General features: G+C 37.5%; 1 protein-coding gene and 1 pseudogene across 1 annotated transcript in view; both read left to right on the top strand.

The window, feature by feature from the left end:
* The window catches only part of GPC6 (glypican 6), a 1,623,644-nt gene that overhangs the window by 1,148,285 nt on the left and 464,984 nt on the right, over positions 1-10,375 (top strand). The window lies entirely within an intron of this gene.
* Positions 9,750-10,375, top strand: part of LOC102814627 — an 8,040-nt pseudogene continuing 7,414 nt past the window's right edge.

The following is a 10,375-nucleotide window of genomic DNA, read 5'->3' as shown; positions in this document are numbered from 1 at the left end:
CAGAGCAGGTAATTATGAATACAGCAATAATAAAAATAAATATATTAATTTAAATATATGTGATTGAGTATAATACAATCCTCTTGAATATATTGGTGAATTCTGGAAGGATTGATACAAATGAAGATAGAATTAAGAAATTACACAAGAAAATTCAGTACACATGGAGAATGTCATTTTGCAAGCACATTAATGAATAATGATGTTCCATTACAGAATAGATGCCGAAAACTGATAGTTTGTCCCTCCTGTGAGTCTGCAGTCTAAAAGTTGAAGTCAGTGTCTGAGAATCTGGAAGAAACATATCACATTTAAAAGCATAATCTTGTTAAGATAAACAAATCTTCAATAGTTACTATAATTATTCTCATGAGTAGTAGATGTATATTTAATTATGGGAAAACTCACTCGAGTTACTAAGGATCAATATTTGAAAAACCATTAGCTCAATGATAATTTCTCCCATAACACAAATCCAATAGGAATGGTCATATAATTAAAATACAAAAAAATGTCTTCTAGGTCAGCAGTTCTTTACACTTTCCTCTGAAGCTATTATTCGTGATGAGACAGAACACTCCAAAGGGAATGGCCCTGAACCTGGTATGGATGTCGTTAGCATTACCTGAAGTTTCAGTAATGGAACAAAGATGCTTCCTAGGCAGGTCTTCAATTTACTTTGCTGCTTTTTTTTCTGTCATGATCAAACATGTTTACATCTACAGGATGGCTTATTAGACTTGTATGTAAGAGTTTTTACAAAGCCTACTACTTCGTCTCTTGCATTTACATAGACAGAATTTTAGTTTGGCATTTGGAAAACTCCCTGTTACATATTGAATGAAGTTGGAGGTTACCTATGTTCAAGCTGTTTGTTAGTTCTCTAGTTAATAAAGACTTGAAGGAAGATATGTCCTACTGAGGAAATATTGGTCAAATTCCAGCCTATTGTTGCTTACAAGAGTAATAATGGTGTCATGAAGATTATGTTAATGCATTCCTCCAGATTAGCTCTATTCTGGGATGAAAACATAGTGAATATTGAAACTTTTGATTGTATCTGAAGGTAAGTATTCAATGCCCATAGAGACTATTACCATAGTATCTAAATATTTGAGAGTCTCTCTGTTTGCTGTTGCAATACTAACTAGGATTATGCTTTCCTGTGGCATTTATTTGCTTAAAATGGTAAGTAGCAAAAGAAGAAAGAATTGAGTAAAGGGATAGACTATTCATCACTGGATAGCCCCCAGCCATGTTTATTGCTCTGCATTACTGGGACTAAAGGAGGGAAGTATCTTCAAGACAGGACCCATCTACAGCAGGAACTACTGTTGTGAAACACATACCGTAATTACACTGTTTTACACGTGTGCTGTTGGCTGGTGGGTTTTTTGAATAAATGCTTGAATGTGTGACCTTCAAAGGAAGTCGACTTATTGGATGAAAGAGAGTTGACAGAAACAAAGTGTTTCTAAGACAGCACATGGTCTTAATCAAGAAAAGACCAGCAGAAATTAAACAGGACAGTTGATAAAAGACAGACGATGGTTTAGATGAATAGACTTAAAAATGAAAGCATGCTCTATGCAAACCTACTGTAGAGTCATCTTGAGAATAAATTAATTTCATAATTGTATTCAATATCTGTAATATACCTCCAGAGATTCTGGTAGTTACCCCCAAATCCATCAATTGAAACTTGATTTATATCATAAGCAATTCAAAAGAAGTACTTACTAGGTATTCAATTGCTTCTTAAAGAGCAGGAAAACAAATGCAGGCAACTTTTAGGAAAACCATTTTCTTCTGGGAAAATCTGAGCTATCACTCAGAACTTCCACCAAATTCCAGTTAACACTCATTTTTTTCTTTTTAATCAGCCACAGTATTCTATTGCTAAATTTATTTACTTGATTTTATAATCTTGGTTATGGAGTGCCAGGACATAAATTTTTAAGACAAGGAAATAAAACATTCATTTCTGAACCTCTACTTTCCATATCTGCTAATAAAGGGACTTAACCCAATATCAATCTTGACTTAACTTTCAACTGCTTACCCACTAAATAACCACCACCCTCTCTACCACTGAGTTCAGGCTCACTCATAGTGACACTGTATAATGTAGGGGTTCTGAGACTGCAAGTGTTTACAAGAAGAGACAGCCTAATCTTTCTCCCAAAGAGCAGCTGGTTGATATGAGCCACCAACGTTGAGGTTAGCAACCCAACGTCTGGCCCACAGCACCACTAGAACTCCTTGCTACTTGTTGTTGTTAAGTGCCATCGAGTCAGTTCCAACTCATAGCAACCCTGTATAGAGTTTCCGAAGAGCAGCTGGTGGGTTTGAACTGCCGACCTTGTGGTTTGCAGTCCAGTGCTGATCCTACAGTGCTACACCATGTTCTTGTTGTTAAGGGCCGTCGAGTCGATTCTGACCTATAGAGACCCTGTATAGGGTTTCCAATGAGCAGCTGGTGAGCTTCAACCGCCGACCTTGCAGTTCAAACGGCTTTGCGGTCTGGCGCATTAACCCACAGCGCCACACCAGGACTCCACACCATGTTCTTAACACCACTTATTTTACCGGTGACCATTTCTTACAGAAATAATGTTAATTACCCCGATTTCTGATGTAGATTTCATTGTTGATATTTGAAGTGCTGTAAACTAGTATATATAGATATAAAGCTATAACCCCGCTGCTGTGGCGTTAATTCCAACTCATAGTGGTCTTGTAGGAGAGACTAAAACTTTAGTGTAGTATTTCCAAGGCTATAATCATAATGAAAGCAGAATTCCACATCTTTGCAATGCAGAGTGACTGTCTGGCAACCTTTTAGTAAGCAGTGGAGTGCTTGACCCTTTTGCCCCAGGGTTCCTTTTATGCAGATTGCTGTTGTTGTTGGGTGTCATCATTGAGTCATAGCCACCTGGTATAGGTGTTCCAAAGCTATACAAATTTATGGGAACAGAAAGCCTCGTTTGTCTCCTATGGAGTGACTAGTGGATTCGAACTGTTGACCTTTTAGTGAACAGCCTGGACTCCTTATGTATTTGTTGGTGGTGGTAGGTGCCATAGCGTTGGTTCTGATTCATTGTGACCCTCTGCACAGTGGAATGAAACACTGCATGCTCATGTGCCATCCTCCAAATTGTTTTTTAGGCTTGAGACCATTATTGTGGCTACGGTGTCAATTCATCTCACTGGGGGTCTTCCTCTTTTTCGCATTCCCTTCACTTTATTCAGCATGATGTCCTTCTCCAGGGACATGTGCAAAGTACCAGACAGGAAGTCTCACTCTTCTCACTTCTAAGGAGCATTCTTGCTGTACTTCTTTCAACACAACTTTGATTGTTCTTCTCGCAGCCCATTGTTGTTGTTGTCATTAAGTGCCATTGAGTCAATCCTGACGCATAGCAGCCCTGCATAGTGTTTTCAAGGAGCTGCTGGTGAGTTTGAACCACTAACCTTATGGTTCAAACTGACCTTGTGGTTCAATGCTTTATCCCATAGCATAGTACATTCAATATTCTCCATCAATCGCAATGAAAATACATGGATTCTTCGGTGGTCTTCCTTATTTATTGTCCAATTTTCACATGCTTATGAAGCAATTGAGAATCCCATGGCTTGGGTGAGATGCACCTTAGTCCTCAAAGTGATATCTTTGCTCTTTAATACTTTAGAGTGTTCTTTTGAAGCAGATTTGCCTAATGCAATGCATCTTTTGGTTTCTTCCATGATTATGGATTTTTGTTTATATTGAAGTGCAATCCATACTGAAGGCTGTAGTCTTTGACCTTCATCAGTAAGTCCTCTTGGCTTCTTCCTGCAAGCAAGGTTGTATCACCTGTATACCACAGGTTGTTAATGAGTATTTCTCCAATCCTGATGCCACATTCTTCTACATATAATTCAGTTTCTCAGATTATTTGATCAGCATATAGATTAAGTATAGCAAAATGATAAAACCTTGGTGAATATGTTTCCTGAATTAAAACCATTCGATATGTCCTTCTGTTCTAATAACTTACTTTGGGTCTGCGCACGGTTTCTCATGAAGACAGTTAAGTGTTCTGGAACACCCGTTCTTTGTAATGTTATACACAATTTGTTATGATACACACAGTAGAATGCTTTTGCGTAGTCAATACAAGCAAACATATGTCTGGTATTCTCTGCTTTCAGCTGCAACAATGATATCCCTTGTTCCATATCCTCTTCTGAATGTGGCTTGAATTTCTGGCAGCTCCTTATACTGCTACTATCATTTTTAAAGGATCTTCAGACATTTTTACTTCCATGTAATACTATTGATATTGTTTAATAATGTCTGCATTCTGTTGGGTTACCTTTCTTTGGAATAGGCACAAAGTGGATTTCTTTCTATTGATTGGCCTGATAGCTGTCTTCCAACTTTCTTGATATAAATGAGTGAGTGCCTCTAGTGCTTCATCAGTTTATTTAAAGATTTCAATCTGTGTTGAAATCCATCAATTCCTTGAGCCTTGTTTTTGGTGAAGGCCTTCTGTGAAGCTTAGACTTTGTTTTCCAGTACGATCAGCTGTTGACCAAATGCTACCCCTTGAGATGGTGAACATCAGCCAATTAGTTTTGGAACAATGACTGTATGTGTATTCATCCATCTTCTTTTTATGCTTTCTGCATCACTCAGTATTTTGTTCATAGAATCTTTCAATATTTCAAGGCTTGATTTTTTTTTTTTTTTCAGTACTTTTAGTAGAGAAATGCTGAACGTGTTCTTCCCTTTGGGTTTTCTAACTCCAGGTCTTTGTACATTTCTTTATAATACTTTACTTTGGCTTTTCAAATTTTTCTTTTCAGCTCTTTTACTTCCTCATTTTTTCCATTCAGTTTAGCATCTCTATGCTCAAGAGTAAGTTTCAGAGTCTTCTGACATCTCTTTTGGTTTTTTTCTTTCTTTGCTAATTTTTAATGACCTTTTGCTTTCTTCATGTATGTTGTTCTTGATGTCATCCCACAACTCTTCGATCATTAGTGTCCAATGCATCAAATCTGTTCTTGAGGTGGTCTGTAAATTCAGGTGAGATATACTCATTGTCATATCTAGCTTTCATGGCCTTGTTTTAATTTTCTTCCACTTTTGCCTGAACTGGTATATGAGCAATTGGTGGTCTGTCTGTTCCACAGTCTGCCCCTGGCCTTGTTTTGTATGATGATACTACGTTTCTCTAAGATTTCTTTCCACAGATGTTGTCAGTCTGATTTTTTTATTATTATTATTATTCCATCTGGTGAGATCCAATTGTATAGATTTTATGTTGCTGAAAAAAAAATGTTTGCAATGAATAATTCATTGGTCTTACAAAATTCTATTATTTGATCTCCAGTATTTCTTTTGAATTGCTTATGAGTTGAGGAAATGAGTCTAAAACGAAATGAGTATTTGGCTCAGGTTTCTTCTTCAACTCTTCTCCTACTTTATTGTTGGCCATTTTAACACCTCTTCACATAGAGCTTCTTCTTTTTCTAATTTCCAAGCCACCAAAAATAATTTAATAAATTTTGTTATTTGCTTTTACTTACTTGGTTCCATTCCTTCTTTGAATTGTCATATCTCGGAAAAGAAAGAAAGAGCCTTCTTTTGATATTTTTACAAATTTGGAAGCTGAGGGGAGAACATCTTTGTTTCTATCAGGAATTAGAGTCAAGCATAATAATTTCTACATGCAAACATATCTCCTTAAAAACTCAACCTGCCCTCCCTCCAATCCACCTACATGTAACTTTACTGTTTATCTTTTTCTGGACCACCTAGCACCTTCTAACACTCTGTATCTTTTCTTGTTCCTTTTTACAAAAAAAATTTCATTATCTGTGTTTCTTGCTAAAAAGTAATGGGAATGATCGTTTGTTGCTGTTATTCTCCAATGAACCCCAACTACCCAGATCAACACCTGGCACAAAGGAGGTGCAGAATCAATGCATGCTGAATTTAAGAGCATTTATAAATTTAGTTTTAATGACACTTTATTGTTCATTTCATCTGCTACTTTAGGTCTTTTATAATAGGAGAAATCACACATACACACACACAAGAAAAACTCAAAAGCCAACAGGAAGGAAGGATGCAAAACAAATACAGCAAATTGCATCTGAAGACCATCTTTCAGAAGTAAGACTTCAAAGGTCATTGCTCAACCAGGTGCCATAGTGAATTTATATTAAAGCCTAATATTCAGGAGTGATAATATAATCAAGTGTCCTCCTGGGAGTGTATTTATATCACACTTTTTTTTTTTAATTTGGAAAACTTTCTGATTAAAATGAATAAGTCGTTCCCTTTGCAAGGAGATGTTCAAAGTAATTGTACATGTAACACAGAGAATTTTTTTTTTCCTCTTGTAAAAGGATAATTTGCTAAACTTGATTAAAAATCAAGACATTGAACTAGATCTATGTGAGATTGACACATATACTATTGAACGACTTTAATCAAATTCAGCATTATTATCTTTTTATTTGCTTTTACTCTGCCTGCAGGTACAATAAAGGGAAAATATGTAAGCAGTAGAGCATATTTATAATAGTAGTAAGAGTGCCAGGTGGGTTGTAAAATAAATGTAATTGTTTTCAAAGATTGAACCAGATTAGCATGGATTAACACATTCATTTTAAAACCCATGGCAGAGAACCTTCTAAGCATGCCTTCAAACAACCCTTGTTACTTAGTTTATATCCTATCTTAGTACTACAAAATCATTGCCCCATAAAACAGAGAACATTTTAGCTGGGTTCATTTTCATATGAAAGAAATACAATTTATTAAACAAGATAAGAAAGCAGTTGTCTGCCATATTGAAGGCCAGATTTGCAGTGATTTGCACTCTGGCTCTCAGCAGATGAACAACAGTGACAGACATTGAAGCCAAAATTGTGGCTGTAATAAATATTTATAACTGCTCCTGCCCAAGGAGCAAAGAGATGGCGTCTGCATTTGCAGCACTTGGTTAGCAGAGGATGAATCAGGTTAGGCTGCCTGGTTCACACCAGCAACAAAGCCCTGGGCAATGCAATGTTGAAATCACTCAGGGAGGAGGAGCCCGGTATAACTGGGTGATTTTGTAACACCCTTGACTAGTGTGAGGTGAAATTTTTCAGTTATGCCCTGCTGATTGCCATTAACCTTCCTTTCTAACCTTAAAACAAATCTGCTTGAGAAAGCATGTTGTCAATGTAGGCTATCCAGCAGGGAGGGTCAGTGCTATGGAAGAGGAAAAGTGATCTCCGAAGCAATTTAGAGCCCAAGGCCTATACAAGAAGTGGGTTCCATTTTAAAATAAACCAGTTCTTGATCAGTTCTTACTCAGTGGAACTGAAAGAAGCATGTTCTATAGAGTCTCTTGACAGTTCTTGATGCCAGAGGATCTTGAGTCTTTGATTCTGGTTATAAGTATCACTTCACTTCTCACTGAAAGTCATAAAACCCAAACCCCCTCACTCTGAGTCCATTCCAATTCATAATGACCCTGTATAGGGTTTCCGAGGCTTAGATCTTTACTAGAGCTGAAAGCCCTATCCTTCTCCCTCAGAGCAGTTGGTGGGTTTCAACTGCCCACCTTGTGATTCGCAGACCAGCACTTATCCTACAGGTTCCTTTTTCAATATGAAATTAATAAAGTCTTATACAAGCCATCTTTATATTTACTGTCAGCATCTCATCTACTGTAGGATTAGTGCCACTAATGCAAGAAATGTCACTCAGCTTTCCAGTGCCACTAGCGAGTCTCCTGAAGGGACCATGTTGCTATCTTTGGCTTTGGCCACTAAAAAACTTCAAGCAGCAATATTTCTGTTCCACTTTTAGCAACTCTATGAGCGCATCTTTACTGAATCCCTGTGTAGTAGGTCGCCTTTGGATTCATTCAGATTTCTTACTATTTTCCATTTTGATTGGTTTGTTTAGTCTTATTTTATTATATAAATATTTTAATAAGTTTTTTAATATAAAAATGCATATTTTAATAAGGTTAAATTCTTTTGAAAAAAAAAATGCACTGTATAATTGCATATACACATACATTGACTAACCAACATTTCCAAGCAAAATTTCAAGTGGAAGAAAGAAGTCACTAAAATTAAGGACGCTTGCATTATGAAACAGATGGAGCTGAAATCTGCACCATATACTGATCAGAATCATACAGAGTCTCGTGTTGTTGTTGCCATGGACTTGGTTCTGACTCGAAGTGACCCTATAAGACCGAGCAAAACTACCCCAAAGGTTTTCCTTGACTGTGATCTTTATAGGGTTTATAGGGCTTCTGAGGCTTTTTTCCTAAACTGCCAGTCTTTCATAGAAGAGCACTTTATTACGGCTCCACCATGACTCCTTATTACAAAATGGCCCAGTACCTATTTTAGATGCATCCCAGTCTGAAACCCTTATTGCCCTATAGCTACTGTGTAAAATCTAAGAAATTCGCTGGGATGGAATACCAGTTTTACAATAGAAAGAGGAGCTGGCATTAGGGTATTTTCTTCCGGCTCTTAGCAAATTCTGGATGTTGTACATTCGATCATGTGTCATTTCTCCTAGGGCATTTGATCTCTGAGTGAGATTTTGCTCATTAGTGTCAGGCATGTTGATTTAAATTATATAATTGATTGCCTCAATGAAGAATGCTTAGTAAGCCTTAACATTTAGATCTTCACTGATTCTCCCAGGTTCCCAAGACAACTGTGAGTGAGATATCTCTTCAACAGTGAAATCATTTCACCCTAGCCAGCTGTCACGGGAAACTCATCATATGTTCGGCACATGTAAAACATGCTAGACTCTCATGGAGCAAGTGGATTTTGCTGCCTTAGGTTTTGTTTGGGAATCCCTTTGTGATCCATATATAGAATCCACTAGCAAAATATTCGGATGTTGTTGCGAAGGTGGGCTGTCATGCTTTACAATACACTTGTGCTTAGTTGTAATAAGAATGCTAGGAAGCACAGACAATAGAGTCTATTGCCTGAGAATACTGAAATAGGATTTTTTTTTCAATTTGATCATGAGTTTATTCTCAGGCCAAATTTTCTCACGTGTGCTTTGTTTGGTACTTGTGTTTCTTTTCCTACCTTGAGTTTCTGTACAGCATCCTGTTCAATGGCAGAGGAAGCCAGGGGGCAACACGTTCAGAAAAAGTCAAAACAGCTCCAGCTCAGCTGCTCTCAAAACCTGACCCCTCGCAGCTCAGCTTTTCTCACTAAGGGAAGCGATACTCACATTAGGAAGATACATTATTCACAAAGAAGAACATCTTTGAAATAGTTTTCTCCACTGCCCTTAACAAAAACAAAAAACGGAATGCAAAAACCTCAAAATTCCGCATTTTATCTGCAACTTGTTTAGTTTGTTGTGTATGATACTTCTAATCCTTTCAAGAAAAGCGGCTTCCACTGATTATCTGGGATCTCTCATGGTTGGAAGGAGCTCTGGTAGCGTAGTGGTTACCAATCAGGCTGCGAACCGCAAGGTCAGCAGTTCGAAACTACCAGCTGTCCTGCGGGAGAAAGATGAGGCTTTCTGCTCCCGTAAAGATTTATAGCCTCGGAAACCCTGTACAGGGTCGCTATGAGTCGGAACCGACTCCACGGCACATAACCACCACCACCACCACCACTCCTGGCTGAAATTATCTTAACACTTGAACTTGGTAACATACAGAGTCCATTCATTGAACGCTATGTTTTATAAAAAAATTACCAGTATGACACAGTTACCGCCCCTTCAGTGGAAGGTGAGTCGCCCAGTTAGTAGAGTTAGGTCTCAACTTCAGTTTTCACTCCAATTGAACCTCACTAAGAATTTAGCTTTCTTTAACCACATTTTTTTCTCCTATGTAAGAAGAAAAGTAAATGGTTGCCCTAAATTGTTTCTGAAATATGTCTTAAACTCCCAGTGACTATTTGTTTTTCATTTATGCGATCTAAAATGTAATTATCATAATTGGCTCTTTTTAAAAACTTTTCATTGTAAAGGTTTACAGAGCAAATAAGTTTTCCATTCTACAATTCACATACATTTTGTTTCATGACATTGATTGTAATCCCTGCATAGTAACATCACTTATCCCACTTCCTCCCTGTGTTTCCAGGTTCCATCCCTCCTCCTTTCTTAACCCTTCTGAGCTTTGTCTTTGTACAAATAAATACTGCCCTTTTGATCTCAAATGGTTGGTTGTTTTAAAGAATGAATACCTCTCTTCACCTTATAGAACTTCCTATTGTTTCATTGAAAATTGAACTACAGGGGTGAGTTCAGTTCCATGTCTAAAGGGAGCTCTGGGAGCATTGTTGTTGTTGTTAAGTGCCTTCGAGTCGGTTCCGACCCATA

The sequence above is a fragment of the Chrysochloris asiatica genome, unplaced genomic scaffold, assembly GCF_000296735.1.
Source record: "Chrysochloris asiatica unplaced genomic scaffold, ChrAsi1.0 scaffold00005, whole genome shotgun sequence".
Lineage (NCBI taxonomy): Eukaryota > Metazoa > Chordata > Mammalia > Afrosoricida > Chrysochloridae > Chrysochloris > Chrysochloris asiatica.
Note: the sequence above shows the minus strand (reverse complement) of the source record. Positions and strands in the feature narration are given on the sequence as shown.